Consider the following 18,427-nt stretch of genomic DNA (forward strand, 5'->3'; position numbering starts at 1 on the left):
CACACTTGGCCTCTTGGTATGGTTTGACCAAGTTAAGTATTCAGAACAGGGTTCATCTGCTTTGGAAAGAGGCCTACTTACTTGGCAGTGTAAATTTGCTGAAAAACATGTCAGCACAGTTAAGCATTTCATCAATACTATAATACTAATGATCATTTAAAAATAACTTATAAACAATATTGTGCATTTTTCTTTTAATAAAGTGAAGGAGAAAAACAGAAGTGACCATGATGCCAGGCATTTAAAAATATGTATATAATCAGGAAACTTGAGTTGTCTTATAAGTACAGAAGAAAACATAAATGTCTTGCCACCCCATCGTGCTCAGAGGTAAACTCTGTGTATGTGTGCAATGCCTGATGATGATGATGATGATGATGATGATATTAAATACCATCATTCATTCATCACTCATTTCATGTATTTCTAATCTATCAAATTGAAAATCATTCACATACAGTTTTCTTAAGAAAATCCTAGCACACATACACTCAAACACCTGCCTGTATTCATATAACTATATATCTTGGGTCTCTGCCTTGCTTATATTTATGGATTTACTTCATTCTCCTTAAAGGATAGATACTATTCTGACACAAAGTTGATTGTATAAATTATTCAGTCAATTTTTAACATTACCTTCTGCACAAATAAGAGTGTGTTTTTCTGACCTTACTTTAATCTATTGATAAGACAAACAGCGTATTTCCAAGGATGTATATCTTTGTATTGAAAACTGTAAAATATTTAGTTATATACATCTAATTTAAAAATCTTGAAATGTTTCTTGGCTAAGTATTCCTTAGCACAAATGATACAGTATCTAAAAGTCAGAACTGGCAGTTATTCTACTAAAGCCATTTTTATATATGATTTGAAATAGAAACTTTCTTTTTCTGATTTGACCTTGCATCAGAGACTAAAATCTTTGGCCAAATTTTCTTATAATCACAATTTAATATTGTAGCCTGATACTCAAAGACGTGACTAATACATTAATCATCCTTTTGTTGCTGGGCCAGAATACGTGACACTCACAATTTAAAGGAGGAAGAGTTTAATTTGCTTCACAGTTTCAAAGTATTCGATCCATGGTCCCCCAGCTCCAAGGCAGAAACAGCATGGCTGAAGGTTGAGTGGGGTTGGTCTGCTTAGTTCATGGCGGCTAGGAAGAGAGCAGGGGAAAAGTGGATCACCCGTAGTCCCCAGAGCCATGCACCCGGAGTTTGCCTTTCTAAATCCTCTCAAGCCAACAAGTTGACAGTCTAGCTTCATTGTCACAACTAGGAAAGAGAAAAAGGGAAACAGACAATTACTGAGTGGGTTTTCTCTGCCAAGAATTGGGTTAGATGTTAACACATACATTATTGCTAAAGATTATTGTTATTGATTGTTTAATAATTAAGTGCCCTGAAGTTATTTCCATCCACTGTGAAATAGATATTATAGATGCTCAAAATTTTTATTTCTCTCTGTGATGTACTCTTGTCTGTAGCAATTCTGTCCCTTTGATGATGAAAGCTACTAGAAAGGGGATAAAGTAAGAGGACAATGATCAATTGATATTTTCTTTAATATAAACAGTAAGCTCACAGGGCCTCCACACATCTGTAAAAGATATATGAAAATTAAGTTTTTCAGTCAAACGTATCTATGTAGCAAATAATTATTTATTTATGTACTGGAGATTGAACATAGGGCCTTCACACTGAGCTACATCCCTACCCTTTTAATTTTTTTTTTTTTTTTTTTTGGGAGATAGGTTCTTATTAAGACACTAAATTGCCTAGACAGGGCTGGAACATGTGACCTTCTTGCCTTGGTCTCTCATGTGCCACCATGTCCGGAACAACCTAGCACGTTTTAATGTCGGCTTTGCAAATAATTTGGACATCCGGTATAAAGTTTAAAGAGCTTTAGGACATATGCAAGGATAATTAAGAAAAAGGCGAGTTGTGATGTAATTTAATTGGGAGCCTCTGATACAATGGCAGTGCACTTCCTCCTTATCTCCTCTCCCACCACTCAGAGGTGTGTGCCTCTGAGAAGACTTTGGGAAATTTCACTTCAGAAGATAAGGGGGCGGTTAATCAGTCAGACCTTTCTGCTTTCTGCACCATTATTTTATCTCTGCCAGTGACGTTCTCACCTGAAATTTGAAGGGAGCATTATTATAAGCATGAAATTTTGAGAACAGGAAGGGTTCAACACTGATACGATGATCACTACTAATGCGGTTTTCCTATTGGCAGTTAAGACATTCTAGCTTACCTTAATAACAAAACTGTCAATCATTTACGTGCCATAATTTTATTTCCTTTTAAGTGTATATCATCCCTGAAAGTACAGTAACACATTTCCTATGTTTGCTGCCAAATATATAAAGTAACATCTTTTTACATGTCTTAAGGACACCACACTTTAATCTCCTCTTTTCCGATAACTCTGTAGTGACCGTACGAATCTCATTCAGAATGCTATAGATGTTAAGGAGTAGTGAAAAGCTCCTGGCTGGAGAAGCCAGGAAGGTGTGGACTCGAATGTTTTCTGAGCCTCCGCTCTTAGGTAAAGAGCAGTTGTGATGGTTGTAGAGATGAAGTAAAGTCAAATATAAAGCACGTGACGAAGGGCCTGGCAGATAGAGTGTACAGAATTACTGTCCTTGAGAATTTCTACAGGCATGGGATTGCAGTTGGGAAGACACCAGCCACATGGCTGTGTATATTTAAGGTAAAGTTATATCGCGTTGAAATTTCACTTGCCCAGTTGGACTACCCAGACTTCAAGCCCTCGTAACTGCTCACGTTCAGGCTCTTTCTGTCCTTGCATGAAGTTCTGTGGGATAACGTTGCTCTCAGACAAGAAGGTGTAAACCTGGCTTGTGTGGCTTCAGAGCAGAACTCGAATGTTACCTTGTTAGGTTAAATTTACACAGCTGGCAGGTGGCTTCTGGTTACCGCACTGGACAGCACACTTCTAGACTTCCACAAGTATTCCTCACGAGCCCTGCAGGTTTTAATCTTGTGATTCTTATCTGATGCCATTGGCCCCGAGGTGTGAGCAGATGATTTTGTCCACTCTGAGTATTTGTGATGTGTGTTTCATTCCCTTTCTCCCACTCTAGCTGCACTTAAATCAGCCCATACTTGTTGAGCTCACACACTTGGCTACCTTCAGTTTTTTAATTTGAAAACTCTTATATTTCCCACTGGATATAACTAGCCTCACTTATTCTTCCGTCAAGGGTCCAGATCAATACAGGACTTTTTGTGGTATGCCTGCCCAACACTGCTTGGTGAGTGACAAGGTTTGGAGAAAGTGTGCAAGAAAATGACAGCCTGTCGCAGGAGGGCCTCACCATAGACATGCAACATGCTGGCGTGCTGCGAGTCATTTGTTGCTATTGATAAAGTGTCAGCTTTTACAGATGATTCGCCTTTTATTGTGAGATACTAAAACAGTCTCAGTTACCGGGGTAATAATGTCTGGTTCATTCATTTGCATTCCGGCACGCTTGCTAGGGTGGGAAAGAAAGGTGGTGTGGATTTGGGGCTGGGCACACATGGTTGCTCTCAGACGGCTGACTGGGGAGATTGGGTGATTGATCAGAATGTCATCCATGTGTGTCACCATGGAGAGAACTGAAAAGCACCACAAGCACTAGGATGTCAAGTAATACATTCTCCTGATGCCGGGTCATGCAGATTGATCATTTCTCCTCTTGCTGCCTGAATCTTGTATAAAGAAAAAAAGCAGATGACTGTCATTTGGTAATTAGGCTGTTCTAAGTGTGAGAAGGGTGCCTTAAATGAACGTGTTGTCAAGGTGGAATAGGGTCCAGGATTCATCTTGTTGACAGAGAGAAGGGAAAGCTAATGCATTGGAAGAGGCATTAGGGGGGATTAGGACGAAGTTGAGAAGCACAGTCTGGAAGGCTTCACAAGCAAAGAGAGGTTTAAACATTTAATGGAAAAGGAGGAAAAGGTCACTCCAAGACACGTCTGAAGGTCAGGAAGTAACATATTGTCAGCAGCATGCAGAATGATTATTTAACTGAGCTCTCCTAATGTGTTTAATTTTTTGTTTGTAGAAGCCACTTGTGTTTAGAACAGACATAATGAGGGAATTTGGCATCTGTTCTTGTCCAGCTCCTTTACTTATGGGCAGAACAAAATTGTTATAGAAAATCACTGGACTCTGTAATCTTTTAGTCCTGATACAAATAAATGGCCATCTACACAAAATTCTATCAGAAGGAAAATTATGATCACTTCTAATTCAGCTTATTACTCAGATAAACTGCATCAGATGTACACTTCTTGGTTTTGTCAGGATAAAGTCTGCTAAGTTCATTTTAGAAAATGGCAGGTGGGCACCCAGAGCCCATCAGACCTTGTGAGGCCGGGGGAAGAGGGAATTTTGGCCAGTGTAGAGTAATTTGCCTGTTTGGTCTGTACTTTCTTCGCTGACGGTTACATGGATTTAAAAGCCCATTAGAGAAGAGTGCGTTCTGCCTGTAAGCAGTGCAGGCACACAATCTGATGACTGTGCTGTAAACAGGCTAGGGCTTCATTTTTAGACAGGAATGGGTTTTCATTTATTTAGAGACTAATTATAAATCGGAACGATATTCCTTTTGATGGACAATTCAATTGCATTTACATTCAAATTAACATCTGCTGTTTATACTTTATATCGTGCAATCTACCTGAATCTAGACAGAAGCTATTAAAGAATTAAAGATGTGTGGCTGGAGAATCTTTGTTCTCTGAAGAGTTTAAGGGAAAAAAGAGTATTTTGTAAACCCTTCTCATTGAATCCAACTTGTCATTGCCCTTGAACATGAAGAATATCTTTTTATTTTGTCCACAGATGTATTAAAGAAAGTTGTGCAAATTAGCCCAAGCACACTTTGCTACAAAGGGGGCTGCTAAAAATGTTGGACACTTTTCAAATTTTAAATGTGTTTTGAATGAGTGAATCACACATATGCTATTCCTGTATTTTTGTTCTGATACTGTCTTCTATTGAATTCACTCATATATATTCATAAGAGAATTTAAATTTGAGGTATTCACTCTTTTCATGCAGGAATTCATTTTTAGCTATCCTTGATATGTACCAACCACGTATTCATAATATCTCTATATGAGATATAGATATATATATATGAGATATATGGATATATATGGATATATATGAGATTAGTTTTCTAATGATTTCAAACCTGGTTGGAAATAATTAGCTGTGGCCCATAGTTTGGGGGATTTTGCTTTCCTTAGAACAAATGGCATCACCTGCAGGGCACTGGTGAGGTTGTAGATGACAGGGAGCCAGGTGTGCTCTATATGAGATATAGATATATATATATGAGATATATGGATATATATGGATATATATGAGATTAGTTTTCTAATGATTTCAAACCTGGTTGGAAATAATTAGCTGTGGCCCATAGTTTGGGGGATTTTGCTTTCCTTAGAACAAATGGCATCACCTGCAGGGCACTGGTGAGGTTGTAGATGACAGGGAGCCAGGTGTGCACATGTCACCCCATGCCTGAGGAGGGTTGTCCTTTTGTCACCTGACAAGTGTGGGGAGAGGGGTGGAGTCACTGCCCCAATGTCTCTACAGAATGTGGCTGAAGACACAGACAACCCATTGATAGGTGTTACTTTTAAAATCACTGAATCATAGCACTGGCATTTCTCCCCAAAGTATTTAGTCTAAATATGTAAAATGACAGGGAATTCTGTGTCTAAAATTAGTCCTCATATCTAATTTACAACCCTGACCTGGCACCTGATACTGTTGAAAGGTCACTTTTCAGATATAGTAGTAGGATGATATACCTTATTATCTGAGAAGATTTTAATGTTAAATCAGCCTAACATATAAAATAAGATTTTGATATCAAAAAGACATCAAGATCTTTGAATTGTGTAAACATTTATTTACTAGTTATTAATTTGACAGAGTATGGTTTTCATATCCCAAATTATACAATCCGGTTAATCATTGACAACCCTTAATCAAGATAAATAAATGCGTACTTTCGCCAAGGGTGTCCTCGGGGTGTGGAGTTCAGACATCGTGATTCCAAACCCCCGAATCCTCCCTCTCAGCAGCTAATCTTTTCCTTAACTTTGAGGAGCTGTCTTCACCTCCCTAACCATCCATCTCTCCAGAATTCTTGCTGGTTAGCAAAGATCAATAAATGACTCAAGCTCTACCTTTAAAGTTTTTCCTCTGTTGGTGCCCAGAATTGTCCATAAAATTTAAAGCGAAGAGACAGGGAGGCACTGAAATGGCGGCTGCTCACAGGTTGGCACAGGGACGGGGAGCATCGAGCGCACCAGTGGGGGTTCTGGAATCAGCAGTGACCTCCTGCGTCACTCTCGTCCTCCTGACGAGACATCGCAGACATTGTGCCTAGCCCCTGCAAGTGGATCTGTCTTCCAAAGACACTGCAAATTAACAACACAGTTTTTTAAATGTGGACTCAAACGTGTAGACCTGGGAGTAGTATATTTAAAAATCAGACTGCCAATTTATTATTTCATAAAAGGAAATTTAACTGCTCTATGTGCCAGAATATTTCTAATAGCATGGCCAAAAACAGTCTTTTTAAGCCAGTTTAAGAGGAAACCATCTCATAATAAAGTTTTCTTTTAAAAAAGATGAAATCGGAAACAAGTGGATCCTTGGTAAAAAGTATTTCTTAAAAAAAAAGGCAATAACAAAAACAGCCAATTCCTTGATTTTTGAAGAGTATTTACAAAACAATAAAATACTTGGGCCAAAAGATAGATATCTTGCAAATAAAAACAACCCACAGAGAAACAAGTTCACATGAACCTGATAAATATAGTAAGAGAAATGAATCTGAGTGTGGTAGCTGGCACCTATAATCCCAGCCCTCTGGGAGGCTGAGACAGGGGGATCCCAAGTTCTAGCCCAGCCTAGGCTGAGGGAGTAGCTCAGTATACCCTGTTTTCAATGCCCAGTACCACACACACACACACACACACACACACACACACACACACACACACACAATTTTTGTCCAATGGATCTGGCAAAATAAAAAATTGGATACCACCAGCACCACTCAGTGCTGGTGAGGACATGGGGAAGGAAGTAGCTGTGGTCTGAATGTCGATCCACATCCCACCTGAGTCACATGCTGGCTTTCCAAGGTGAGGAAGCATCAGGAAGTGGGACTTCAAAAGGTGATTGGGTCAGGAGGGTGTAGGCCCTCATGCGTGAGAAGAGTGCTGATGAAAGAGACCCAGCGAAAATCCTTGACTCTTCTCCATGTGAAATCAAAAGCCATACACTTGGCCCAAAAAGAAACTTTGAGCCTGCGTCGAGTCCTACAGCTTGACCACCGCTGCCGCAGCCTGAAGAGGCCAAGAAGAAGCCATCTCAGACAATGCGGGTGGAGTTGCAAATGTTTCTGAAAGGAGATTTGCTATTATTTTAATTAGTTTAATTAATCCACAGCACCCCTGACTCAGCAATGCAACCGCTCAGGATTTACCCTAAAAATACAAGTGTCCTTTGTAGTTCACCTTTCTCTGTACACTTGAAAACATGTTATACTTGCCTAGCTTTCATTTCATTTGCAGTGGAAGTTTGAACAGATGCACACACGCATACATATGCAGTGTATATGTGTATATACACGTAACACCCACACTTTTTAAATCATTCTTTAGGTAAATAAAGGAGACTTCCCCGTGTACCATTTGAAGTCTTCTAGCTGAAATTATAGCTGTTGATCCTTTCTTGTCTGGTCACAACTGTAATGCAGAATTCCATTCTGCTCGCGTCAGTTGCTTGTTACGTGACATTAACCAGTTAGTTAACTTGTCTTCGAGGCCATTATTGTTTGTTTTCATTGGTAAAATAAGTGAATGCCTATGACAGATGCTGTAAGGATTAAGTGATAACATAGCTATGCACATAGTCGATGCCTGGACCCAAAAGCTCACGCCAAAAAGGTTATTTTTCATTTACCCAGTGCTTTTTTTGCCCCCCCATCCTCAGTGCCTTCTTCTCTTTTTCATTACCTCTTTCTCTCTACCACATGAGGTTCTGCTCCCTGAACCCTGCAGTTAAAGTACTTTACCTAACCAGATTATGGGTCAAACATACCTTCAGCTGCGGCTGGAGGACCAGGGCACCATCTGTAACGTTGTTTGCAATAAGCGACTCACAAATTAGGTTTTGGAACACAGTCAGTTGAAAATTGGAGGGTGCCTGGGCTGTGACTAACAAGCAGCAAACCAAGATGCATTCTCTCTCCCTTTTGCTTATTATCTAGGACTTGGTCATGCTTTCCTCTGCCTTTAAAGAGTGTGATGTAGCTCTTGGGGAAAAAAATCCTTTCAGTTTAAATACTGAGAGCTGAAGCCCGGTACTCACCGAGCGTGTGGTTCACCTTCAACACGGGGAACTGGAGATGTCAGTTCATCATTCCTTGCTGTATACCAGACACTGTGCCCACTGTCTGCTATGCTTGTCTGTTTTAATCTTCAAATCTGACTCTCTGCATCTCCTAAACATGAAATAGGCTCCAATGTGTTGAGCAACATGGTCAAGGTCAAGTTCCAATCATGGCAGAATCCAAGTTCAAATCCAAGTCCAGTTCATGGCAAAGTTCCTACTTCCTATGTTGATTGCTAACTGGTGGAAGTTTACCACTCCAGTGACTTTTATGTCTCCTTTTTAAACCTATTCTTCATGTCTCTCTGTCAGCCTTGGCATTACAACAGGTAACCCATGTATAGCTCCGTATACATACTTCCTGTTTGTGGGAGTGTTGTGACGTGCTTTTGACTTCTGGGGAGTCATTTTTTGGCGACTGTCTTATGAGACCATTTGCTGGCAGGAGACATTATTGCCTGGGTGGTAGCATTTGCTCATTGAAGGGGTGACTTTGCATTGGTGGGCTGTCTCAGAGCTCCTGCTCTTCACAGCCAAGAGGGGGACCATCCCCCTAAGACTTCTGCCTCTTTGCGGAGTCACTATCCAGTCAGCGTGGTACAGCTTGTCTGGTCATGAGTGCTGATTTGCTGGTGGGGCTGCATAGGTTTGAGACACGTGAGGTGGGACCCTAATGATATGTTCTTCACTGCCCCTTTCCCTCTACAGGGTGTCATTGCCCTGGTGTATCGTGCTGTGCCTGGTCCGTTGCTGTTTCCTTCAGCGTTAGATCTACACACAAACATGAAGTGTTCAGAGATGATTGATTGCTTAGCTATTGGCTCTGGGGGTTGAATTGAGAGCCTTCACACAGAGCTACAACCCCAGCCCATTTTTTTATCCTTTTACTTTGAGACAAGATTGTGCCAAGTTGTTCAGACTGGCCTCAAAGTTGTGATCCTCCTGCATCAGCCTCCCAGAATGCTGAGATTATAAGTGTGCACCATGACTCCTGGCTCAAAGTTGGCTTTTTGGTGCAACATTCGATCTCCACTTCTGGTCAGTATCTTCCGTTTATGTTTCATGCATAAGAAACCTGCTGCTCTTATGTTTGAGACACTTGGGTTAGATAGAGTTATTTTATACTTTACTGTATGGGTTAGCTATTGCTGCATAACAAATCTCCTTAAAAAGGAATGGCTGAAAGTAATCTCCATTTATTTACTTCATGATCATGTGGGTCAGTGGTGTAAGATCTGGTTGGCCAGATACTTTTGCTAGTCTTTGCTAGACTTCTTGATAAACCTGTGGTCAACTTCAGATCATTTCTAGACCATCTTCCTTCAGCTTGGCTGGGATTTCACGTGTGTAGGGCTTGTCGGGGACAAATGGTCTGGCTCAGTGCTGGTTCACACAGTGTCTCGTGTTCCAGCAGGCCAGCTCCAGCTGGCTGTGCATTCTGAGAGTCAGCAGATGAGCCAAGGGCTCTTGTAGCTGGACTCAGAACTATTACATCATTATCTCCACTGTGTGCATGGCCCTAGAAAGTTATAAAGACTCTACATCTCCATGGGAGCTGGAGAAAGGGACTCCGCCCCTTAAAAGAGCAGCTGTGAGTCTGTGTCACAGCATATTTATATGACACAGGGCTACATGGACGGCTGGGGTCCTTTCTGTAAGAAGCACACCAAAGCCTCCTTCTTTATTGCTTCTCTTTCTCTTCCAAAGTAGCTTTTGGCTCCTGGCTAATCAGTGCTGAGGTACTGTGCCCATGAACTTGATATCTCCAACGACAGGTGAACCCTGGTGTACTTGTAAGATCTGAGAGAAAAATTGTGAAGAGAGATGTTACTAGAAGCTGAAGTCCTGGGGCTAAGCCGTAGAATTCTACGGTCCACCCAGGGCTCGGGGCGACCACTTGGTACTAGAACTGCTTGTCAGAGGAGTTTGGAGATCCTGGGTTGGGCATGGGGGTGGCTGGGCCCCAAACTGCTGTAGTGCAGGGACACTTTCTAGCCGGCTCTCATAAACACAGGACAGGTCATTGAGGCTGCATACACATTTTCCTTCTCCATGTTTATCGCAGCTCTCACTGCTGCCAAACACTTGTAGCCGCTACAGAACCCAGATCATCCTGGTCTCTCAACAGGTGTTTGCTGAGTGATGTGCAATCCCGGCTAGACGGCTGAATAATTAGATACAGGCAGTACACACGCATCTCCAGAAATCCTAAAGCAGCCCTTGCCAACTTTCTTCTGTGGAATATTGATCTTTTTTGTTGTTCCTTGAGAAATTGACTCTGGGATGAGATTGGTTTGATACACAATTATTAAATTAATAATTATTACTTGCATCAGTTTGTCAACAGTGAGCATTAACACATTGGAATACACCTGGGAAAATCTGCTCCTGCGTGGGCTACTTCTGCTGACCCTCCCGCCCCAAGCCTGAGACAACTTTCCATCCTTCTGGGCCTGCTGCAGTCCCCAGGGTTCTGGGAGCCCATGCAGGGCTGTGCAGGGCTTCCTGATGTGGTATCCTCCTCCCCTGAGTGCGTCTGCATCCACAATTACTTGAGTAACCCTGCCGGCTCTGCCTCAGGCACTTCGTGTTTCTAGGGGTCTCATTCCCGGGGCCAAAACCCCCAATGACATCTATCAGTGTAAAACCAACAGCTGGTAACTTTAACCAGGGAAAAAATAAGTCAACTTACTTAGGGAAGAAATAGCCCTCTTATTTGCACTAACCTCTAAAAGAAAGTATTTCCAGTGTCAGTACCTCTGCTATCATAGATATTTTTGAATGATATTACTTACAGATATTACAATATTTTGAAAGATTTCATCATTATCATGCTTTTAACTCTATTAGTTATGAGGCTTACTGTTTAAATGTGAGTAAATAAATGAGCACATTTATTATTACACTAAACTTTTATTTCAAAACATACCTTGTCAGGTGAATTTGTTTGATTGGGATCCTTTTGTTACCATTTTCTTTAACATTTTCTGTATTTTCTAAGTGGGTTCATTGACTTCACCAGACTCCAAAGTTTCACCATTCTCTCACAGGCATGTGTGTGCGCACACACTCACACACTGCAGAAATTCTGAACTATCTGAGTGGATCGTATTTCCTGCAGGGCCATGACTCATAGAAGACAAGTTTCCCACCTTGTTGGCTGGGAAATCATCTTTCATGCTCATGGATGAGTGCCTGATGGGACGAGGCTTTCAGGAAATGCAGTGAGGAGCTGGCATCCTAGGGGAAGCCCATGGTGGGCGATCTCCAGACACAGAAGTGTTGCTCATGGAGCAGAACAGGACCGTGCCTTCTGGTCCCTGGCTGCCACGTGTCCTCCCGAGCTTTTCTCCTTCCCAGATTCCACACACTTTTCTGCCACTCAGCATCTCTCCCCTTTGTCCCTGTTTGAAAACCTTCTCCCCTAGTCCTGAGCCCCAGTTCCATGGCCCTCTGTTTCATCCCCATAGTGAGGGCGCAGTATTGGGGCACAGGGTCTGAGACAGCCACATGTGCAGCAAACAAAACAGTGATTCACAGCACCCCGAAGGCTGTATTCATCTTCCACCTGGGACTGGTCTCTCAGCCCTGTTACCTTTGCCACTGAAAACACATGACTTAGTCCTGTCAGGGGAGTCGCGCTGGACTTGCAGAGTTTTTCCTATTTACCTCTGGTTCCCTACTTCGTAATTAACCATGAAGAAACGGAGGTGCCCACTGCCGTGATAATGCAATGCAAGCTCTCTTCCATTGACTGTGTTCTTTGAGAGCAGTGTTTTCCTCCTGTTTACTTTGGTATTCTTGGGTCCTAATACCAAGAGCTCAATTATGCATATTGGTTGAATAAATGAGATGCAAATTTAAACTAGGGCAAGGAGGGTTTGCTTTGTCAACAGATCTAGTGACTGGAGAACCATGCTGAACGAACTTTATGGACAGCATTCATGTTTTATTCATCATTAGAGCCACTAAGGGCCATGTGGGTCCTGTTGGCTGCTTATGGACATAGCCGTGATCCCTGATTTCATCCGGTAACCCTGAAAGGCAGACCTCACACTAATGCATTTACCCTTTAGAAAGATAAACCCCCTACACTGACCATGCCCCCTGAATATATTGTTGTTCTGCAGTTATTTACAAAGATTGTGGATGTGTGGATATCTTTCTTGATCTTTGTTTGGTCCTGTCAGTGGTAAAACCTAGTGATCTTAAACCAGGCTTGCAGATGATGATTTTTTGATACTTTAAGAAATACAGGGCGGCGGGAATCCCATTTGCACTCACCCTTTTAATTACTTTTGTGGAACGTATTTGAATATATGTAGTACTATGCTATACATAAATAATCCAGAATCTTAAATATATTTTCCCAGTGATTAACCGTCTTTCCCCATTTTCCCAAAACCCTTTTAATCTTATTTGAAATATGCAAGAGTCTGTTTTTATAATTATCATATTAAAGCATGAGAAATCATACATGATGCTTTAATTTACAAACTATTCTCATCATTTAAAACATTAATTTTCCCACTACAGTCACCCTTGGAGCATTTTCTACTTTTCATTGCTCTCTCTGTTTTAAGCCTGTCTCTTCTGTCCTCCCATGACAGTTAAAATCTCTTTTCTGCTGCAGCTTTTTAAAGGCCTCACTGAAGTTTGAGTTCTCGCCAAGTTTTCTCCCTTTGATTTCCGCTTTTTGTCACCTGTGGCAGTGCTCTAAGAATTCTGAGACTGTGGTTGGAATTTCCAGCTGTGTGTCACATGGCCAGTCTTCCAGCCTCAGACTTGCGTGCTGTCACCTGCTAGCAGGTGACTCCAAATTTATCGTTTGGCTTCGAAGTTCAGGCATAGGGATGAGGTCTCTGTGTCTGCACTCTACTCTTTGGTATACAAAGTGGATTATTTGGCCTGGTAAGTGGAACTGCAGCTAGCACAAGAGCAGATAGTGTCCTGCAGCACCTGATTCTGGGGTTTACAGCTCCTGTGTGTGCTTATTTGACTGACTGTGCATCTCCAGTTTTGGTCCTGTGCCCTGCTACCGTTTCGCCAGTGCGTGTTTCTGCCTCTCACGGTCCGTGTTGGCCTGGGGATTCCTTTTGGCCCTTCATGTACCTGCTGCTGTTCTCACCCGAAAAGCAGGATGGCTGACAGAACTGTGAATTTAAAAGGAATTAACAGGATCTGACTGCTGCCTGCAGTGGAGACTCCAATTTGGTCTCTGGCCTCTCTAACATCTATTCCTCTGATACCTTCTCGGTGGATTTCTGGCTTTTGTGCATGTTTTACAGGAGAAGATGGTGAAATTGGCATAGATGGTTGCTTTCCTTTTATAGGTCTGCCATAACAAAGTGCTGTACACTGAATGGCTTAAACAAAAGAAATCAATTGTCCCACAGGACTGGGGCCCAAAAGCTGAGCACAGGTTGTTGGCAGGGCTGCTCCCTTTCTGGCTGTGTGGAAATAATTATTGAATGGCATGGCATTTTTCTAGTTTCTGGTAGTTTGCTAGAAATTTTCTTTGGTGTTCCTTGGTTTGTGGAAGTGTCAGGTCACACGCCAGCTTTGTCTTTGAGGTCATTCTCGCTCTGTGGACCTCTGGGCCCGCTTTTCCTTCTGTGAGGACTTGGTCACAGTGACTAGGATCTTAGGTCATCTCTAAAGACCCCACTTCAAATAAGGTCATGCTGTCCATTACTGGGAAGCAGGACATGTGTGTTGGGATGCACATCAACACGTAGGGTGTCAGAGACGCTCAAGGGCTGCTGGTGTCACAGAGGTGAACAAGATGAGTAGGGCCTGACTCATCAGCCACAGACTTCTCCTTGGAGTCTTCTTTTCTCCAAGACCTAGAGCCCTTTCTCCATGTCATTCTGTATCTTTGTTTTGGTTCACATCAACTATTGTGGTTGCTCTTTTTCTGGCTTTATTTTTGTTATTGTCCTTCATGGCTCCATCATGCTCTCCATTGTGAATTTTCAGACTGATACGTTTGACGATTTGCTGTCTATCTGCTCCTGAAACGTCTGCCCACCAAGGGGAATTGCAGCTTGGACTACAAAGCTCAGAGTGCTCAGGAGCTCAATGGGGTGGAAGCACCCATCCTTGGTCAGTATCTGTCCCCAAGGATGTTGGACAGAACACTGTACCACGGCCACGATGGTCCTGAGTCATAAACATTAAAATATCTGCACTCACCATAATGCAGGTTAGAAGAGCTTTGACTTGTTGTCTAAATGGTTAAATGCTCAGTTGCTTTAATGTGACAACAGTGACAACTCCTTACAGTATTAGAGAGCTGTTCCTGGCCTCTTTGTCTTGCGTTCTTTCCCTCTCCTTCTCAATCTGCCAGGTGTAATTAAAAACTACAAGGAATATTTAAATTTAACAAAAGTGTAAGATATCCGCCCCCCTTCAAAGTCTCCTATAGTTGCCAGGGCCCTCATCTGGTCCTTTGTGTACCCGGAATTGAACTCAGGTCCTTGCCACTTGCAAGGCAGGCCACCAAACCGCTGAGCTAAATCCCCGGCCTTGTTCTTGTCACTTTCTGAAGTGATTCTAGAAGTCCTCTTTCATAAATATCTAGTTCTGCTTTCATGGCCGCCTCAGCGTCCTGAATCAGTTCAAAACATTTACCTGTCATGGTCATTTGGAATTTGTACCCGGAATTGAACTCAGGTCCTTGCCACTTGCAAGGCAGGCCACCAAACCGCTGAGCTAAATCCCCGGCCTTGTTCTTGTCACTTTCTGAAGTGATTCTAGAAGTCCTCTTTCATAAATATCTAGTTCTGCTTTCATGGCCGCCTCAGCGTCCTGAATCAGTTCAAAACATTTACCTGTCATGGTCATTTGGAATTTGAGGAAGAGCCAGAGGCCAGATCCAGAGCAAAAAGTAGACGAGGACACTCTGTCATGTTTTTATGAGCCTGCCATTTTGTTGTATGGTGCTTGGCAGCAGCATTTACTGTATTTTGTTTCACCTTGTAAAGACTCTCACGAAAATAGAATTCCAGAGTTATTTCAGAAATTGGCAAAGCGCCAGGCCTTAATCCCAAGTGGGGGACTGAGGCCGGAGGATTGCCACGAGTTCAAGGCCGTCATGGACTACATAGTGAGACCTTGTCTTAAAAACAAGCAAAGGAAAAAGTAGCACATGAAGGAGAATGAGGGGGGTGTTTTGAGGGTGATTAATGGCTGTGTGTCTTTTAAGTGTAAGATTTTTTAAAAATTTAAACATTCACAAGTCACTCCTAGTACTTCTTTGTCTCTTTCCCTTCTCTCCTTACCTCTCTGTGTTCCAGTCTTTCTTTAAGAATGCAGCTGTGACAGTGGATAGGTAAGGGGTCGACACCTGCACTCAGGTGTCTGAAATGAGGCACCTGCCTGAAAGAATCCTGTCCTCCACTTCGAGGTGCTTGGCCCCCTCTTCTCTGCTGCAGTGTGAAGTGCCACATGTCACGGTGTGCACAAATACCCCTGTGGCGAGAGTCCTGTGCAAGCCTTTATGCTCGGGCTTCTTGCAGGCATTCTTTGTTGAGGAGCAAGCAATGCATGCTGAAATAAAGTCACTGAGATTGACTTAAAAGTTAATTAAATCCACGTTATTCTAAAAACAAAAGAAAGCCTTTGCTTGCTCAGTGATGTCCCTTACAAGTGTTTGGAACACACAGGCACCCAGGAACCAGTCCTAGGGACCGCGGTTTACAAGAAGAGTGCTGGTTCTGTATGCAGACACTTTGGACCCAACGCAGTTGCCCTCCTCTCTCTTGACTCAGCGTTGTCCATGAGGACAGTAAACTGTTGTTGCACATGGCTGTGTAGTCAAACAAGAGAATACCTGACAGCACTTAGCTCTGTCCTAGTGCCCGCAGGCCTTAGTAACTGTTTTCTTTCTGTTTTGTGTCCATTACTCTGAATCAGTTGCAGGCTGAGTCATGATAGAAAGAAAGAAAGCTTGGAGCTCATGCTTATCTGTTACTCAGGTGTAGGCCCCTCCTTTGTTTGGGGCTTGCATGGATTCCTTCTCCCCTGGAAGATGGAGACCTGGACAGTGAAGTGCACACAGGTGGTGTTTCCTTGAGGGGAGGTAAGGGAGAAAAGTAACACAAAGATAAGACTGGCTACAATGAATCATTTGCTCTTAGCCAAAAGGCCAGGAAGTGATGGTGTCAATGGATCTTGCCAATCTGAGTTCACGGCCCAGTGACCGCCTGGGTCCCTTGATGGGCAAAAGGAGCCGGGTGCTTGCTTCACAGTTCCACCTAGTGCTGAGTAAACATAGTGACTCTCTTTGCATCCATCATGGCTCCTGGGAAACTGCCCTGCCTGTGGCAGGTTCTTAGTAAGTTTGGTGACAGGGTGATTTCTTAGGAAATCACTGAATGCTGAATTCTTAGGGAGGGCCCTAAGAGATCACATATCCCAAACTCTTGCATTGCAGCTGGGAATTGGAAGCCAGACAGTGTCTCCTTCAAGAGTGGACTCCAGAGACTGTGGCCCAGTTTGGAGACTCCAAGTCCAGGCTACAGCTAGGGCTGGATTCAGAACCTGCATGTCCACCTGGGATAAGAGAAAAACTTGACTCCATGCAGCTGCTGCCTTTCTCTTTCTCCATAGGTGAAAATTCCCAGGTACCTTTGTCTTGGCATGGGAGCCAAAGATCTATTTATTTTCTAATTAAAAACACTTCAAGCATCAGATGCTGCTTCTTTGTCTTAAAAGCTCAGCATCTAGGTACCCTGCAGTGTGCTATGCTTTTTGGGTCTTTCCGTGTCATGCTCATGATGTGAAGAAAAACGGAGCTGCAGTTTGCGGTTGTGAATATTTATGAAATGTTGACGAGGGTCAGTGCTTGTGCTCCACGAAGTCCTGTGCTACACAGCTTGTGCACAGTGTGTAGGAACCGGCTGGGTCCTTCCCACCGGCGCTGTCCCTCCCGCCCTGTTGCCCGCTGTCCGTGGTCCTGGCCCTCCTACACTTCCTACACGTGCTGGTCACTTCTGCGGGCCCTTGGTGAGGACATTCTCCTCCAGCTGCAGGACCGCTGAGGTCACATTTCCCCTTCCCCGACTGTGACCTTCCACTGGTCTCCCAGTGCTGCATCCTTACAACCCTTCCATTCTTGTGTCGTGTGGGGGATAGAATATGCTCTGGGTCTCTCTTCCTTGTGAAACATATTAAAACACTCACTAATCGGCCGTTAGTCAAAGTGCCCTTGGATTAGGGTTGCCAGATAAAATGTAGGCATCCAGTTAAAGACAAATTTCACATAAGCAATGAAAAACATTTTAGTGTAAGTCTGACCCAAACAGTGCAAGAAACATTCTTATACTTTAAAAATCATTGTTTAATATCTGAAATTCAAATTGACCTGGAAGTCCTGTATTTTTATTTGCTAAAGCTGGCAACTCTAAATAGGATTTTTTAAAAATTATAGGCTTCTCTAAAAGAAATTCTCCTTTGGAGTAAAGACTACTTAGGGATTAAAGAATAGGCTAAATTTTTTATTTTTTTAACCCTTAGAGCACCAGTCTACCAGAATTATTTTTTGCTCTAGTTCTTGCCTGTGTCTCACATATTAATGTGATTTGTTGTAATACACTTCTTTTTTTTCTAGAAGAATAATCTATGCAGAGTTATATCTCATGGGTGCACATACTTTTGACTAATCCTAGATTTCCATGGTTACCTCTAAGGACACTTTGCATGTAAAATTGAAACAAAAAAGCACCATCAACAATTGACATCTGCACATAGAAATGTCTGTGTCTCACCCTGTGAGGACGAAGCCCGCCCGGCCCTGCTGTGCCCCAGCTCTGGTCCTGGCTTGGCGGCAGGTGTGTGTCTTCAACTCCTCCATCCTCCTCCCTCTTCGTCTCTCACCCATCGCAGTGGCACGTCCCCGGGACTTCCCCCTCTGCACCTTGCTTTCTAAGTCAGTAGTACTCAGTGTGTAATTGGAACCGAATGCGTAACTGTG

Source organism: Fukomys damarensis, unplaced genomic scaffold (assembly GCF_012274545.1).
Source record: "Fukomys damarensis isolate Sample0158 unplaced genomic scaffold, DMR_v1.0_HiC HiC_scaffold_17, whole genome shotgun sequence".
NCBI classification, from domain to species: Eukaryota; Metazoa; Chordata; class Mammalia; order Rodentia; family Bathyergidae; genus Fukomys; species Fukomys damarensis.